Genomic DNA, 17,198 nt, shown 5'->3' with positions numbered 1-17,198 from the left:
TAAACCAGCAGATAGAAGACCTCTCTCTCTCTCTGGCTCTTTCTGTAACTCTTTCAAGTAAATAAAATAAATCTTTAAAATAAATAAGGCTTGAGAAATAAACTAAAAGTGAATAAAATAAAAATAAAAAAGTTTATCTAAAAGGCCAATAAAGAAAATTAAATACAGTATCTGAAAATTAACAAAAAAATTTCAAACTGGTTTACTACAAAGTAAGACAAGAAAGATTAGAAAAGGAACCAAGGAGTATATGGGAAAATTAAGTAAAAAATATACTTCAGTTCATTTAACTGAAGTCCAACCATATGTCGTTACTTTATCAATGCTTAAATATTCTGAATAAAAGGCAGAGGTTGTGAGACTACACAAAAATACCAAGGTATACATAAAAGTGTTCCACAAGAAACAAACAACATTTTAAATATAGACACCATTAAGTTAAAAGGAAATTAAATATACACTAAAAACACTATCCTTAAAGTATAGTGACTGTGCTGGAGTGGTATTAGATCAAGTAGACTTCAAGACAAATGATACTGCTAGAGAAAATTGAGATGTTTAACAGTAATAAAATGTTAACTTATTAGTACTATATCCATAATATAAAAGCATATGTGGCCGGCGCCGTGGCTCAATAGGCTAATCCTCCACCTTGCGGCGCCGGCACACCGGGTTCTAGTCCCGGTCGGGGCGCCGGATTCTGTCCTGGTTGCCCCTCTTCCAGGCCAGCTCTCTGCTATGGCCAGGGAGTGCAGTGGAGGATGGCCCAGGTGCTTGGGCCCTGCACCCCATGGGAGACCAGGAAAAGCACCTGGCTCCTGGCTCCTGCCATCGGATCAGCGCGGTGCGCCGGCTGCAGCGGCAGCCATTGGAGGGTGAACCAACGGCAAAGGAAGACCTTTCTCTCTCTGTCTCTCTCACTGTCCACTCTGCCTGTCAAAAAAAAAAAAAAAAAAAAAAAAAAAAAAAAAAAAAAGCATATGTTCCTACTAGAATAGCAAAAGCTGAAAAGGCTGACAATATCAAATATTTTTAAGGATGTAAAACAACTAAAATTCTCATACATCACTGATGGAAGTGTGAAATATTATGACCACTCTGAAAACAGTCTGTTAATTCCTGATGAAGTTAAACTTACATCTGCTTATGGCCCAACAATTAATTCTTAGGTATATAACAAAGAAAAAAAATGAAAATATATGCTTCCAAAAGATGTGCATAGGAATATTGATAGCATTTTTGCTCTTACTAGCTCCAGACTGGAGACAAAGCAAATTTTTGTACAAAAGAATAAACTAGTTTAAAGGAATAAACCATTGTTAATCCATAGCAACATGAATGAATCTTCAGAACATCTTTTTGAGCAAAATAATTCAGATTCAAGATAATTTATATCCTTTGGTTCCATTTATATGACATTCTAGAACAGGCAAAGTGAATCTACATTTACAGCTCACAAGAGTGGATACTTCTGAGGTCTGGGAAGGCAGTGGAAGATGGCCCAAGTGCTTGGGCTCTGCACCCACATGGGAGACCAGGAGGAAGCACCTGGCTCCTGGCTTCAGACTGGTGCAGCACCAGCCATGGCGGCCACTGGGGAAGTGAACCAACGGAAGGAAGACCTTTCTCTCTGTCTCTCTCTCTCACTGTCTAACTCTGCCTGTCAAAAAAAAAAAAAAAAAAAAAAAAAAAAAAAAAAAAAAAGAGTGGGTACTTCTGAGTTAAGGGGATGGTGAAAGGGTTTAACTGTCATGAAGCACAGGGTGGCTTTCTGAGATAATAGATAGGTGTCTAGTAACTTGAGTGTGCAGTTCTTTTCACTATGTGTTTATTATACCTCAATAAAAATATAAAAGAAAAAGTTCAAAAATATTTTAAAAATAAAAATACAGGTACCCAATGATACCTGCCACTTACATATAGAAAATTAATTATAAAAATATATTCATGTTGATATAAAGGTTTATGCATATAATTAAAAGCAATATTTCCACATTAAAAGAATATGGTTATTCCCTAACAACAAATAGAAGTAGCATTATTTCATTTATACTTTTAACAGTGGCTTATTTTATTCATTCCATTTCACACATAAAGCTACTGCATATCAAAGAGCAGCATGGTTTGCCACCCAGGGTGGTATCCTTGTGGAGGTGGAACTTGACCAGAGGTCTGTATCACTCCCAAGTTTGCACATTTACCTGCTGCATTGTGCTTCTGTTCTATAGTCAACCCACCGGCACTCCTCTGGATTTTTCCAGAACCCCAGAGAACCTCTCCTGGTGATTCCTCTGCACTCCAGACTTGCTATTTTCTGGGTTTCCAAATTCTTTACCATTGTATGTCTTATTCCAATCTTCCTACCAACTCCAACCTTTACGCTTCATTTACTATACCTGGTTGGCTTTGTCTGGTTTTATGCCTTGGAACCGTCTTTAAGTCCCCATTTGGCTGAATAATGGGAAACTCTCAGGCCAGTCCTGCCCCACCACTGCCAAAATATCCTTAGCTTACAAAAACCTCAACCAAGTCAACCCTAGGCTCAACTGTTCCAGGAAAAGACTAGATAATTCTTCTCACCTCACAACTGAAACATACTCACACCCAAGGCAGAATGATGTACAAGTCTCCTTAGGATGTGTTGGGTCTTAGGGAAGAAAATAGTCCCTAGCCATTAGAGTTTTAGATGTCTGACTTGCATATTTTGATAACCCAACCACTTCATGTTTTCCAAAGTCCAAAGATGAGCCTAAAAACCAAGGCTAGATCTGGCAGGAAAGCAAGAGAGAAAGTAAGAAGTCAGGATGTAGAACACACAACCGTTCAGCAAGCTATGCCTTTTAACCCTGAGATACTCTGGTGCCTTAGAGAGCACAGGTCAATGTATTGGTCTTCTACTTTATTAAATTATTAGTATTAAAAAAATAACTCTGAGCAAGCAACAAAACACAGCACAGTGCTTTCTACAAATAAAATTTAATTTGCTATCTCAAGAGCTGCTGGCTTTTATCACCAAAGATTGGAGCATGGTATTTTCAGAGAGAAAGTTTTTTTTTTTTTATCTAGTTTGGAGGAAACATGGCCAACATTAGTTCCAAATATTTTATTTCAAACATAAAGCGCAGAACCAATACTAATAAACAACAGGCTCTTATGCCAACACTGGTGCATGTTTTTGTTATTGCATTATATTCCATGAGAGTTATTGTGCATAATTAAATAGAAAAAAAACCCTTGAACTTGGAATTATAAAACCGTCACCACAAACCAACAATTCCACTTGATGTGTATTAAGTCATTAAATTTATTATAAAAAAGGAGGAGGGAAAATCTTTTCCTTGTAAATCATTAAAAATGCATGAAGTTTGAAAGCAGAGCAAACAGCCATACATTTGCTTAGGAGCACTGCAACTTAGATCAGAAACAGGTTTTCTGGAGGGTCGGCATTGTGGCATAGCTAGTAAAGCCGCTGCCTGCAGTGCCAGCATCCTATATGGATGCCAGTTCGAGTCCTGCCTGCTCTCATTCCCGTCCAGCTCTCTGCCATGGCCTGGGAAAGCAGTAGAAGATGGCCCACACCTTTGGGCCCCTGCACCATGCTGGAGACCTAGAAGAAGCTCCTAGCTCTGGACAGGCCCATCTCTGGCTATAGCAGCCACTTGGAGAGTGAAGCAGTGGAGGGATGACTTCTCTCTCTTTCTGCTGCTGCCTCTCTGTAACTATGCCTTTCAAATAAGTAAATAAATCAGAAGAAAGAAAGGAAGAAAGAAAGAGATGATGTTTTCTTGACAGCAAAATGACCTGTTATCAAAGTGACTACCACATGGGCCAATAAGGGTAAAGGACCTGTAAATTCTAAGAATGTAAATGTTGATCCCAAGGTCCTGAAAGAAACAATGCTTGGTCCAAAGGAGCCTCATATTTGAACTGTTCATAACAATGGGCTGCTGTGGGATCTTTGAAAGGTAAGAAGATCAAGAAAACAGATGCAGAGTTAGGACCTGGCTTCCGGACAACGGTCAACTCAGTAGGCTCCACATTCTCACAAAGAGCAGAGGCAACCATTTTCCAGCCAGTTAGTTAAGCATCAGAAACTATATCAGTCTATTCATTCTGGAGGATGACATAACTCCTGTCACAATCCCTTCTGGGCAGCACAGGGGGTTTGCTCTGAAAAGCTTTTTCTTAAATGTATAGGAATGAGACCTTAACGCAATAGGCCGACAGGAAGAAATGGCAAACAAATGAATAGCAAGTGGCACAGGTGTTTATCAAAGCTCTTTTAGTTGTTTTCCAGCCAAATTCCCAATAAGCAAGGGCCAAGGTGGAAATAGATGCTCTGAGACAGAGTCGATGATGTGGCAAGCAAACTGACTGGACCACCCATACTCATGTAAGTTTATGATCTGTGCTGGAATAGTGAGGAATTGAACCTCCAGAAAACGTGCTATCACAGGGTTGTATATGTATAGTACTTAAATAATTACTATAGTTCTTCACTCTAAAATGAATACGCTTTTTACATGTTAACATATTTCAAACTGAGGTATAGATTGCAACCAATCTATACATTTAATGCCGTGGATATTTCCTCCCACACATAATAGCTGTTATTAAATTAATGATGAATCTTAAGTTCAAGTTTCTCTAACAATTGTGGGAACATGGGAAGTCTAATTCTACTGGCTCATAATTTTGTCAAAAGCTAAAAATTAAATCTTTTTATATAAAATTACTACTAAGCACCATTTTCTTAATTGCTCTGTTTTTGTCTCACTTTCATTTGGAAGATGGCAGTTTCATCATTTCAACAGGTAATTCCCCAATCCCATCATGTTATCCTGTCCTCTGATATCATGTCTAAATCATCTCTTCTTGGATTAACTCATTATTCCAATTAAAGTTCTTGATATATGTCAAAGACATGCCCTTATTTGTGACAGAGCCATAAAAAAATGTGTTGCTTTAATTCCTTCTATAAATCAGTTTCTCTACTCCATTTCCTTAATTATGTGCTGTTTTTCTCTGGAATCATTCCAATGTCTAGGATTCTTTTAAACCAAGAAGTGTTTCCAAAAGTTTAGTATGACAGGCCTGCCTTTTCTTTGTTTCTCTACACACAGTTCCATGTGATCAATTTACCCTTACTCTTCAACAACTAACCCCCTCGAGGTCCAGCCAGCATTCCTCCTTCCGGGGACATTTACACACCAGTGAAGACTGGCCATTTTGGATGATGACGTTTTATGCAGATAACTAATCTTCCAGTTTTTCTCCAGTAGAATGTGCTCGTAGCATCTGAACAGTCGAGTTATTTATTCAGTCTGGTAGTTAACAACAGGTATCTTCAGTGGGTATCACCAGGATGTGCTAGGGCATGACAGGAAAATTACCCTCCCTTAAACAGTTTCAGATTAGGCTGTGATAACCCCACACTGTGTGACTTTAGGAGTTTGAGTTGAGTAAACAGTGAGGAAGACCAGTAGAAACAGGTGATTCCTAAGACTTCTTCAACTCTAACAACCAACTGCATCATTTGTTATTGGTCCAGTCGATATTTTTCTGAGTCCTCCTAGGCTCAAAACCAAACAAATATCTGGGACAACACCTGTCACCAAGTCTACATTCATTGCCAATATTGAGTGCCTGTTGGGAGGTGACCATCCAAGCTCTTTCCAAGTCCTATCCTCACCAGATGCATGCACATATACACACAGATGAATAAATATTTTGTTTTGGAAGTGAACATTTAGGGCATGAAGTCCTAATGGAGTTCATCTCTGGATCTTTTCTTCCTGATGAGGCCACAAGAAAAACAAATCAATTCTTTATCCTCCACTCCAGTAAAAAAATGGCACATTGCCTTCCCACTACAGTATTTTCCAATAATTTGATTATGAAAACTGTTGACATACTAAAAACTTACCTTGGTAGACTACGGCCCATCCCTCACAATCTCTTTTTGTGGTTTCTGTTTGGAGCAGCCTTCCTTTGGGCCAATTCCCTTTGATATGTACCAACCAGACCTGGCTGGATCACCACCACCACGTGCCCTCTCCTTGGAGTTGAAGTTTAAAAACCCAATTACCTAGCTTCTGAGTTCATCTCAGACCACAATTATGGCCACCAAATGAAGAAGTAACTGTCAAAAATGGAGTAGCATGGTACCAACACTTTTAATCTCCAAGAAGGCATACTATCCTGACCTGCTTATTTGTATAGTGTGTGTTATACTCAAATTACTAAAGAATTCTCTTGTGAGCATTCAATCATTTGTTTTGCAAGGTCTTTATTACTTTCTAACTAACCAAATTTATTTTGTTTATTTCTTTCACTTAAGACAGATATGTAAATAAACTCAATTGTGTAGTTTTTCTAGTGGCTCTCTTAGCTCAGGCATGCCCTCATTTTATTTTATTATTTTTTTCTTGGAAAATCTTTCTTTCTTCTTTCATTATTCCTCGTTTTTTTATAAGGAAGAGAGAGAGGGAAGACAGAGAGAAACACAGACAAAAGATCTGTTATCCACTGGTTAACTTCCTAATTGCTTACAACAGCCAGAGCTGGGCTGGGCCAAAGCCAGGACCCTAGAACCCAACCCAGGTATCCCACATGCGTGGCAGGGACCCAAGTACTGAAACCACCACTTGCTTCCTTCCAGGATTAGCATTAGCAGGGAAGTAGAATTGAAGCCTAGATGTGATGTGAACCCAGGCACTCCAATATGTGATGTGGACATCCCACGTAGCATCTTAACTGCTGTTCCAAATGCCGAATCAACTACACTCACTTTTAAACATTCTTGTTTTTTAACTTCTATTTAATGAATATAAATTTCCAAAGTACAGCTTATGGATTACAATGGCTTCCCCCCCCCATAACGTCCCTCCCACCCTGCAACACTCTTCTTTCCCACTCCCTCTCCCCTTCCATTCACATCAAGATTCATTTTCAATTCTCTTTATATACAGAAGATCAGTTTAGCATACATTAAGTAAAGATTTCAACAGTTTGCTCCCACACAGAAACATAAAGTGTAAAATACTGTTTGAGTACTAGTTATAGCATTAAATCTCAATGTACAGCACACTAAGGACAGAGATCTTACATGAGGAGTAAGTGCACAGTGACTCCTGTTGTTGACTTAACAAATTGACACTCTTGTTTATGGCATCAGTAATCACCCTAGGCTCTTGTCATGAGCTGACAAGGCTATGGAAGCCCCCTGAGTTCATTGACTCTGATCATATTTAGACAAGGCCATGGTCAAAGTGGAAGTTCTCTCCTCCCTTCAGAGAAAGGTACCTCCTTCTTGGATGACCCATTCTTTCCACTGGGATCTCACTCACGGAGATCTTTCATTTAGGTGTTTTTTTTTTTCCCCCAGAGTGTCTTGGCTTTCCGTGCCTGTAATACTCTCATAGGCTTTTCAGCCGGATCCGCGTGCCTTAAGGACTAATTCTGAGGCCAGAGTGCTGTTAGGATACCTGCCATTCTATGGGTCTGCTGTGTATCTCACTTCCCATGTTGGATCGTTCTCTCCCTTTTTTATTCTATCAGGTAGTATTTGCAGACACTAGTCTTGTTTATGTGCTCCCTTTGGCTCTTAGTCCTATCATTATGATCAATTGTGCACAGAAATTGATCACTGGGACTAGTGAGATGGCATTGGTACATGCCACCTTGATGGGATTGAATTGGAATCCCCTGGTATGTTTCTAACTCTACCGTTTGAGGTAAGTCAGCTTGAGCATGTCCCGCTCAGATTGTATCTATATATCTATCTATCTCCCATCTAGTCATTTATATCTATCTGTCAGTCGCTCACTTATTTAACTATTTTGATATACTACAATTTTGAAAAGTCACTAGTCTAGCTTCATAATCTTGTATGTGAGTAATGTTTCGACTAGTAACATCTCTCCCTCCCCCAGGTATCAGATGCAAGGAACCCCTTGGCTGAGTTAGCAAGAACACAACCTCTCCCTATCCTGAGAATTCCTTTTCCCTGCTCTAGGTTTCCAAGATCAAGTCATCCTTGTTCTTTCTTGCCTTGTGCCACTAGATATCTTATGTACCTTCCTGAACCTAGAAAATCCCCTGCTTCTGCTACAAAGAACTGGTTATTCCAGAATGCACTACATCCTGTGTGACTCTGAGTGCTGGTTTACTTGCAGATGCAAATTTCTACTGAAGATTCAATAGGTATTTCATGCTACCTTCAGTTTGTTTCTGAATTATTCTATGTGTATGTGTGTGTGTGCCTTAATGTACTGAAAATGTTGCTTCCCAAGGCTAAGTGCTGAACCCAGAGGATATGAATCAGAGCGAGTTCCAGAGTCATCTGCCTTTTGGGCCCAGAGGAACCATCCCATTATCAAGGAGGCTATTCATTTCAAGAGTTCGGAGGTCTTCCCTTCACCAAATGTGTTGGTCAAAGCCACCCAGTTTACTCCAACAAATTTAGAAAGCTCAGAATTGTAGAAAAAGGTAAAGGGCTCAGTCATGATTCTCTCAAAAAGCCCGCTAGGTTCCTATGCAAATATTCTCCCCTTTCCTTTGTGCTTGCTTAGCCACAGTTGTTTGACCAGAAACCTCAGGGCACACTCTGAATGTTCTCCACAGACATTAAAGCACATTCAGCCTTTTCCTCTGAAACTGTATCTCCACCTGGTTGACCATTTTAACAGACTGGCAGGCCATCTTGGCCTGACAACGATGGTGAGGGTGTGGGTGTTTTTCATTGAATAAACTGCTTTTACTGTTTTTACTGGCTTGACTAGTCAAGCAGATTAGAAGAAATTACATGTGTTTTTTTAAAAAATTAAGGCATTTTTGGCACTTTGATCAGTGGTGTGATGAATGCTAACTGATTTTTATAATAGTTCAGTTTGATATAAGTTGAGGCTTAAAATTTCTTCCTCCTTCCCTTTGTATTCAAAACCCATAGGTCTAGTCAACCCAGTATCTCAGTATGTCAATTTTCCCATCTGCTACTTGGACATCAAATCCTACATTTCCCACCCACTGCTTAAGATCAAAGTCTTTGAACATAATGGGACCAGATGGTCCTTATCCCAGCTATATCTTGCACTAGCTACTGGTTTTGAGCAAATTATTTCTTGTTTGTGTCTCAACACTCAACTGTGGTAAGGGACAGATTAGATAATACATAAAGTATGATAATATCACAATAAATGGTAATAACAGATAACACTTGGGAAGATTTTTCTACAAGTCAAGTTCTGTGCTAAGAGTCTCTTAAATTATCACATTCAATATATCTATTATTATTACACCAACATTTGGTTATTACTTTCTCCAGGATGGATGCTCTTGTGGATACAAAGATTACCAAGGCAATACCCCACAATCAATTAATTTCAATTCTCATCAAAAGACTAAAACAAAGACACAAATGACAATGAGTGGTGAGCTCATGAGAAATCTATGAAATGTCATGTAGGCATAAAAGAAGGGCATATTACTCCTTTGGGGGAGGAGTATTATCATATGGCCTTCCTTAGGAGATGATATTTAATGACAGACATGTAATGACAAGAAAAAGAAATGAGCAGTAATAGTAGCACCTAACAATTGTAGAGTACCTCTTGAATGTCAGACCTTGTGTTAAGCAGGTGATTTACATTACCTTATCTAATTCTTCCCCATACTTCACAAATTAGGTATTACCATCCTCCATTTTATTTACAAGGCAGAGTGGAATTCAAACCTTTCTCAAGACTATATATCTTGTGAAGTTGGGCCAGAATTTTCCTCTAGCCCCCATGTTCCTAACCACTAGGGGGTGAACTGCTTTCAAGTACTTGGGAAAGGGCTGACAGTGCAATCAACATGATGAATTTATAGACACACAAAGGAGAAGGCAGCAATGGTGTTCGAGGAACACTGGGAAGTTATGTTTGATTCCAAGAGTAGATGAGAGAACCTCAGGGACAGGCAATAAGAATGAGAACATCAGCTGAAGTTCCCCAAAGGTAAAGACAGCCAGTAGGAACGCAGCAAGCAGAGTAAGTCACTCTGGCAGAGGTGTCCTTGAGGAAGACAGATTATTGTTTAATGTTGTAATTTATTTGAGAGACAGGGAGACATGCAGGCAGCTAGAAAGAACTCCTATCTGCTGGTTCCCTCAACAAATGCCTGCAACTGCCAGGGCTGGGTTGGGGCCAGGGGCAGGATTGTGGGAAACAGGCATCTTAACCAGGAGGCTAAATGCCCACTACAAGGAAGACAGATTAGGAAGCAGATACCACTGAGGCTGACCTGAGACATTTCAGTGACTGGTTGAATTTAGGGAGATAAAAATAAGGCAAGAGTTGAACACAATTCACATGTTTCATCAGGACATAATGTCAGAGAAAGCATGTTGATGGCTATCAAGTATCAGTCAGACATGAGATTTTGCTTTCATCTCATGCTCTTCTCTTCAGCTAACTAAACCTGGGAGTTCATTAGCCTTTTTCTCTCTGAGGAATATTAAGATTCCTCCAGACAAAGTCCCTCCTGAAAAGAGAAGGGGCGAATCCTTCCAGTGATCTTGGAAATCACATGTCCACGCAGTTTCTCCAGGCACCGGCCTCGAATGCAGTAGGGTGACGGAAGTGTCTGCTGCTTCTACAGCCTTGGCAAGAAGACAAACACAGGTATAAACAGAAATGTGTGGGGCTACTGGCCAGAATTTGAACTTGCTCTTATCACTTCCAATTTATGTCACTTTGGGCTGAGTCATCGATTTCTATGCACCAAATATCACATTTAATCCTCTTTATCACCCTTCGAGGCAGGCATGTTTAAATCCATTTTGCAGATCTGATAAGCTGAGGCCCGGAAAAATGACAGGATTTTCCAAGTGGAGGAGTTCAGATCTGTCATTCTTAAAAAAATAGAGAGTTACCTATCCTCAGAAGCCTCAAAAACTGTAACATTCATTTCTATCAAGTAATGGCAGTCTCTATTTTTAAGTATTCAAAAATATAATGTATACCTCCTCAGGTGACCTTCCAATTTTCCTTAATCTTATAAGACATAAGTTTCTGGAGCAATTTTACCAAACATCTTAGGTTTTGCTGAAAGAGGCTGTTGCATAATTCCAACCCCTGGCCAAAGTCTCTTAATGATGTTATTTCACACCATATGCATTGAGGTTGGCCTGAGTCAGCCATTTTTCACACTTTTGATTTTTTTTCTCCCTTCATCCCCTTCTTTTCCAGTCAATATTCATTTTAAATGCAAGAAGTCAGCCTCCTTTTTTAGCTGACAAGGCTGCTTGTTCATACACCTTTCGGGTGCATAACTGACAAGTGTCCACTTAGGCACGGGGCTGACTCTAAACAAGTCCTCCGAAACGTTCAAGGGAGAAAAGGCAGGGGAAACCAGGAATTTGCTGAGCAAAGGATGTGATGTTAATTAGAGCCAAAGTGATTCCCAAATACTGCTCTGAAAAGCCTCTTGATGAGGAAAGGTGAAACTGGCAGCCCTACGCATCCCTATTCCAGCGCTAGTGTCCTCTTCACTGGTTTTCCCCTGGATGAAAGGGAGCTGCCCACCTGGGGCAGCGAGAGCCCTGCTTCCAGGTAGAACCCTCTTTGCTACTGCTCCAGTCCTACTGCTTCCCCCCGCCCCTTCTATCATGTCAGTAACTCTAGCTGGGCAAAATGCCTGTTCAATAGTATTTTAATCCTCACTGCACATTCGAATCACTTAGGAAGCTTTGAAAAATGAAAGAGCATGGCCTTCCTTAAGACTAGTTACATCAGAGTCCAGGGAGGTGGATACTGGGTGCCGATTTTGTTGAGGTTCCCAGGCTACTGTAATGTGCAACCCTGTTCAGACCTAACATTCTAAGGGTCAGAGCTCTGGATCTGAGCGAGCCTGAAGAGGAAACATTTGAGAAAAGGTGGACCCCACTGCATTTGTTTTCAAGAACAAGACACATCATTCAAACAAAAGAAAACAGGACTTGGATTTGATCAGAAGTCAGTCTGAGACATTATCCAGAAAGCAGAAAGCCAGGGCCCATTCTAATTTTGAAAACAAAGAAAAACCAAGCCACCCTAAGAGTGTACCTCAAAAAGTTCATGGAAATGGAATTAAAATACGAGTTTATTTTGGTGCAAAAATTTTTGAAATTCATGCATGTGAGGAAAACTACACATAGATTTCAAAAATTTTGAACCAAAATAAACTTACCTTTTAATTTAATTTTTCCATGAACTTTTTTTTTTTTAAGGATTTATTTATCTGAATGGCAGTTTCAGAGAAAGGATGGAGGGATAGAGAGAGAGAGAAATCTTCCATTCACTGATTCACTACCCAAATGGCAACAACAGCCAGGCCTGGGCCAGGACAAACCCCAGAGCCAGAAGCTTTGTCCAGGTCTCCCACATGGGTATACTGCTGCTGCTTTCCCAGGCACATTAGCAGGGAACTAGCTTGAAAGTGGAGCAGCCAGAACTTGGAACAGCGTCCATATGAGATGCTGGTGTAGCAGGCAGAGGCTTCACCCAACATACCACAATGCTCATCTCTTCTGTGAACTTTCTGAAGTCCTGCACTAGTGCCTCACAGTCTCACCACGGTAGTTTTCTGTTCTCCACCCCTTTACTTTCTCTCACCTATACTGTGAATTCTTTGAGAGAAATGGCATCACGTTTATCTCCACATTCCTCGGCCAGTACTGGGCAGAGGGTCTGCCACTAAGTAGATCATCAGTAAAAGATTATTAACGGGAAGGACTCTGCAATTTATTGCCTTCATCGTTCATAGTAGCTGAAGGTGATGCCCTGTTCCCTACCTTCTATACTCATATATTCATACGCTCTTCACAAGGCCACTTCCCACAGCATCTTCCTCAACTTGACTTTGTTTTCCACAGAGGTATCCCTAACACGAATTTCCATTACACAAATGCATGCCAAAGACCCCCATAGAGATCAAACACCGGAAGCCTATTTCCAGTTTTGATTTTTCTTTATAAATAAACTTTATAAATTTTATGATCATTTCTGATTTACAGAAATAACACAGGAGAGCAGAGTTCCCACGTATTCTTCTCCCAAATCCTCATAGAGTTAACATCTTACATTACAATGATATATTTCTTACAAGTAGGGAATCAACACTAATACATTACTGTTAGCTAATCTCCACATTTTATTCACATTTTACTAATTTTCCTCTAATGAATTTTTTTATAAGATCTGTTTAGATGGAGAGAAAGATAAATCTTCCATCTGCTGGTTCATTCCCCACATGGCGAGAATGGTCAGGGCTGGGGCCAGGCATAAGCCAGGAGCCTAGAACTCCATTCAGGTTTACCACATGGATGGCAGGGGCCCAAGGACCCAGGTATGTTAACAGGAAGCCTGTTTGCAAATGGAGCAGCTAGGACTTGAACTGCTCATACAGCATGCTGATATTACAGATGGAAACCCAGCCCACTGTGCCACATTCTGATCCCTATGATCTGCTTTTGTTTCTGGATTCCATCTAAGAAAATATTTAGTACTTATATCTCCTTAACTCTTTTTGTCTGTGATGATAGCTTTTCTAGACTGTCAGATCAACTTCGTGTTGGGTGACCTTAATAGTTCTGAGAAATGCAAGCCAGGTTCTTTGTGGAATCAACCTCAGTGTTGGTCTGTCTGATGTTTTCCTTATGACTGGACTAGGGTTATGAGGAATGAGAAGAAGACTGCAGCGCTAGGATACCCTTCTCATGCAGGATAGTACCACTCGTATCTTCAGGCTCTGCTTTTGAATAGAAAGAACTACAATGTACAGATGGCTCAGGAATCAGGTGGTCTAGCCTCACACCCTAGCTGCAACATCTATTCACAAAACTTCAGGCCAATCCATGTTTTTCTCCAAGTCTCACTTGTTTTATTTGTAAGCTGGAGGTGGCATCCATTTGCCATATGAGTTTATAGAATTTAGCATAGTGTTTAGCACATGGAAAGTATTAAAGAATTGATAATAATCAATATTTATCACTGTTAATCATTTTCCTGGAAAATTTCACCCATGTTTTCTATGCATTGAATTTGGAATTTGAACTAGCTAATATTTAAGGTGCTTTCAGTCACAATATTCTTGGATACTGGGTGAACTTATTCAGACATTTTGCTAATAATAAAGAAGATACATCAATGTATGCTATTTTATAATTTATCATTCTAATTCTCGTATTACTCTTTGTAACTGGAAGCTAAGCTAGTAATACTGCCAATACTACCTTAGTTGAGCAGCCACAATGTATGGGAAGACAGTAGACACAGAATTAAAACACTGCAGTTCAATTAGAGATGGGAGTTGGCAATACTAATTGTCAAGTTAGTTTGATGTTTCAGTACAACCAGTGAGCTGACCTTGACCCAGCAAGGCTGCCTTGAATGAGTCCTACTGAAACCACCATGTTGATGGAGGACTAGATTAGGTAGATCACCTGGGATGATGATTAGAATGTGGCAGAACAGAGTGGGATCAAGAGTCACTCTGGGGAGCCACTTGGCAACCAGAGTTTACCAGGTGAGAATTGGCCAGCATTGTTCCAGTGTTCTCCCTAAGTTACGGCTGGCAGTTCAACTGGAGGTTTAACCTCAAGTTTCTTACCTGCAAAGTAAAGATAATTCCAAGAGCTTGGAATTATCAATAAGTTTTAATGGGAATATATACTTGGAAATGCTTTGAAAACATAAAAATGATTCTCAGATGTATTATTATTCATGAATATCCACAAGGGGAAACCTTGAGTACTGAGTGGAAATGGATTTAGCATATTTATACAAGTATATATCTATTCATCCTTTCTGCAAAGGTCAGTGATATGGCCCTAAGGATGACCTGCCAGAGGTGAGCCTTGACCTCAATAAGGAGAAGTTCTTCTGTACCTTAAAGCAGCAGCATGAAACCTTGGAACCTTGGAAGAATTCCATCAATCAACAGAGGTTTGGAAGTCTAAATTCAGCAATTTTAGGAATTAAAGTTAAACTTGCTTCTCTCAGATAAGAGCTTCTGTTAATTAACATTTTAAATTTTAATGTGTCAATAATTTAGGAGGCCATATTGCTTGGGTTGTGGTTTGTTGTTTCCCCTGTCCTATGAAGAATGACATTGCAATGGTGAAAGCATTGAGCAGGGCATTTCTGTGAAGTTCATTAGGAAGCTGAAGGCAGATTAGCAGATTGTTTCAATACATCCATTCTCTTATTGCAATGGCTGCTTTCTGATTTCTGGGTTCTTTCAAAGATTTATTTTATTTTATTTTATTTTTTTGAAATGCAGAGTTACAGAGAGAGAGAAAGAGGGAGAGACAGAGACAGAGATCTTCCATCCATTGGTTCACAGTCAAAATGGTCAGGGTTGGACCAAGCCAAAGCCAGGACCTTGGAACTCTGTCCCCGTCTCCATATGGGTGGCAGGGATCACATTAGCAGGAAGCTGCACTGCAAGTGGAGCAGCTGGGACTTGAACCAGTGCTGATATGGGATGCTGGAGGTCCAACTCCCTGTGTGATGGTGCTGGGCGCTCCTGAATTCTGTTTTAATACTCGTTTTCTTAGACTCAGGGCAACAAATCTGATCTTCAGATCAGAGATTGGTGGCTTGAAATTAGTGGCAATCTCAGTGCTTTTAATTATTCCTGAATTAAACCAATATAGGCACTCAGAAAGCAAAAATATCAAGGTCTTTGTTTCATCTACAGGCTAGCTAACTACAGACCCAAAGCCAAATCCAGCCCTCTTCCTGTCTCTGTAAATCATGAGCCATGCCCATTCATGTACATGTTGGATATAGCTGCTTTGAGGACAAATTTGTGTCTTGTGACACAGACCTCATTACCCACAAACTCTCAAATATGTACTATCAGATACTTTACAGTCAAAGTTTGTTAATGTAAGACGTGAGGTAACTTTGGATGTCCATAGGCAAACATAGCTTCATTTTCATATTATGTGTTAACTTTAATTAACTTCCAATCTGAAGATTGGTAGATCCTTTTGCTGTTGCTGAGGACAAGCTAAAGATATCTAAGAAAAGCTTTGAATCAACGTAAGGACAAATAAATCAGTAATACAGGAAATATTTTGAAACTGATATGTAAAATTCTGATATTTGAAAAATACAGATATACTAGGCATCAGACAATTTGTTTTATTTTGTATTCAATGGCCCTATTGGCTCTAAGAAATCTGGGTGTAATGGAAGTGTTGAGCAAGTAAATTTTAAACTTATGGGCTGAACAATAATGATCCTGCACTCATTCACAAGAATTGGAGACATAGATGAAAACCTCATCTGTAGTCACAAAGCCAAAGCAAACCTGTTTTGTTGGCAAAGGAGAAACGGAAAAGAGTTCAGGGTGGTAAAACTTTGATTCTGGTCTTTTCTCATCAGGAAACTGTCTTGGCTAACTGGAAAATTCCATAAGGCCTGGTTTCAGTCTTTCTGCTTTGCAATGTGACCAAGAACACAAGACCTCAAACTTATTTGGTCCTACCACCTGTGGACAAGTGCACAGACTTAAAAGAAAACCATAGAAAGCCACCATATCATGTCATCTACTGCTCATTCAAGACTAGTGTTTATGTCCCATGGTGTAGTTGTAGCTTTGCAATTTTTTTTCTAAGAACTCAGTGGCCAAAGATCTTTGTGAAAGAAACATTGATTTAGACAGACTTGGACCTGTTCAGCTGTCTTGCAGGACTTCCCAGTTCCTGAACAGAGATGGAGGATGCAACGTGGCCCAAACCAATCTGACAAGACAACTCTTTCATGTTGCATCTCAGGAAATGTCATTCCTAAGGATTTACAGAAAGACAGACGTAAATGTGCCTCCATATTATGTGGGCTCTAAAATGTATTTCATTTTGAATTCTTTTGGTATTCCTTCTCTTTGAAGTATATCATCAATCCAATGAAAAACAAGCTTCGTGACTGCAAATGATACAATTTCCAAAGAGAAGAGGACTTGTGTACTGAGAACACTTGGGACCTTTGAAAATCAGCTTGTTCTATAACTTTTGGAAGCTAATTAAAAAATAGATTCCAAAATTCTTAAAAATGTGCATTATTTTTAGTAAGCAATTCCACTAGTACAGGTTTATCCTTTGGAAATAATCAGAAATGTGTGTATAAGGGCATTCCCTGTAGGGTGATTTATAATACTGAAGAATTGGG

At 39.7% G+C, this 17,198-nt stretch overlaps 1 long non-coding RNA gene across 1 annotated transcript in view; it reads left to right on the top strand.

Annotated features, from left to right (window-relative positions):
• Positions 1-16,998, top strand: part of LOC138850054 (uncharacterized) — a 60,285-nt gene extending 43,287 nt beyond the window's left edge. Inside the window, exons 5-6 of the long non-coding RNA XR_011389425.1 lie at positions 14,837-14,966; positions 16,416-16,998. This is a non-coding gene — a long non-coding RNA (uncharacterized lncRNA). The remainder of the gene's footprint in view (positions 1-14,836; positions 14,967-16,415) is intronic.
• The last annotated feature ends 200 nt before the right edge of the window (positions 16,999-17,198 follow it).

This window comes from Oryctolagus cuniculus, chromosome 6, assembly GCF_964237555.1.
Source record: "Oryctolagus cuniculus chromosome 6, mOryCun1.1, whole genome shotgun sequence".
NCBI lineage: Eukaryota > Metazoa > Chordata > Mammalia > Lagomorpha > Leporidae > Oryctolagus > Oryctolagus cuniculus.
The sequence above is the reverse complement of the archived record's forward strand: the minus strand, read 5'-3'. Positions and strand labels throughout refer to the sequence as shown.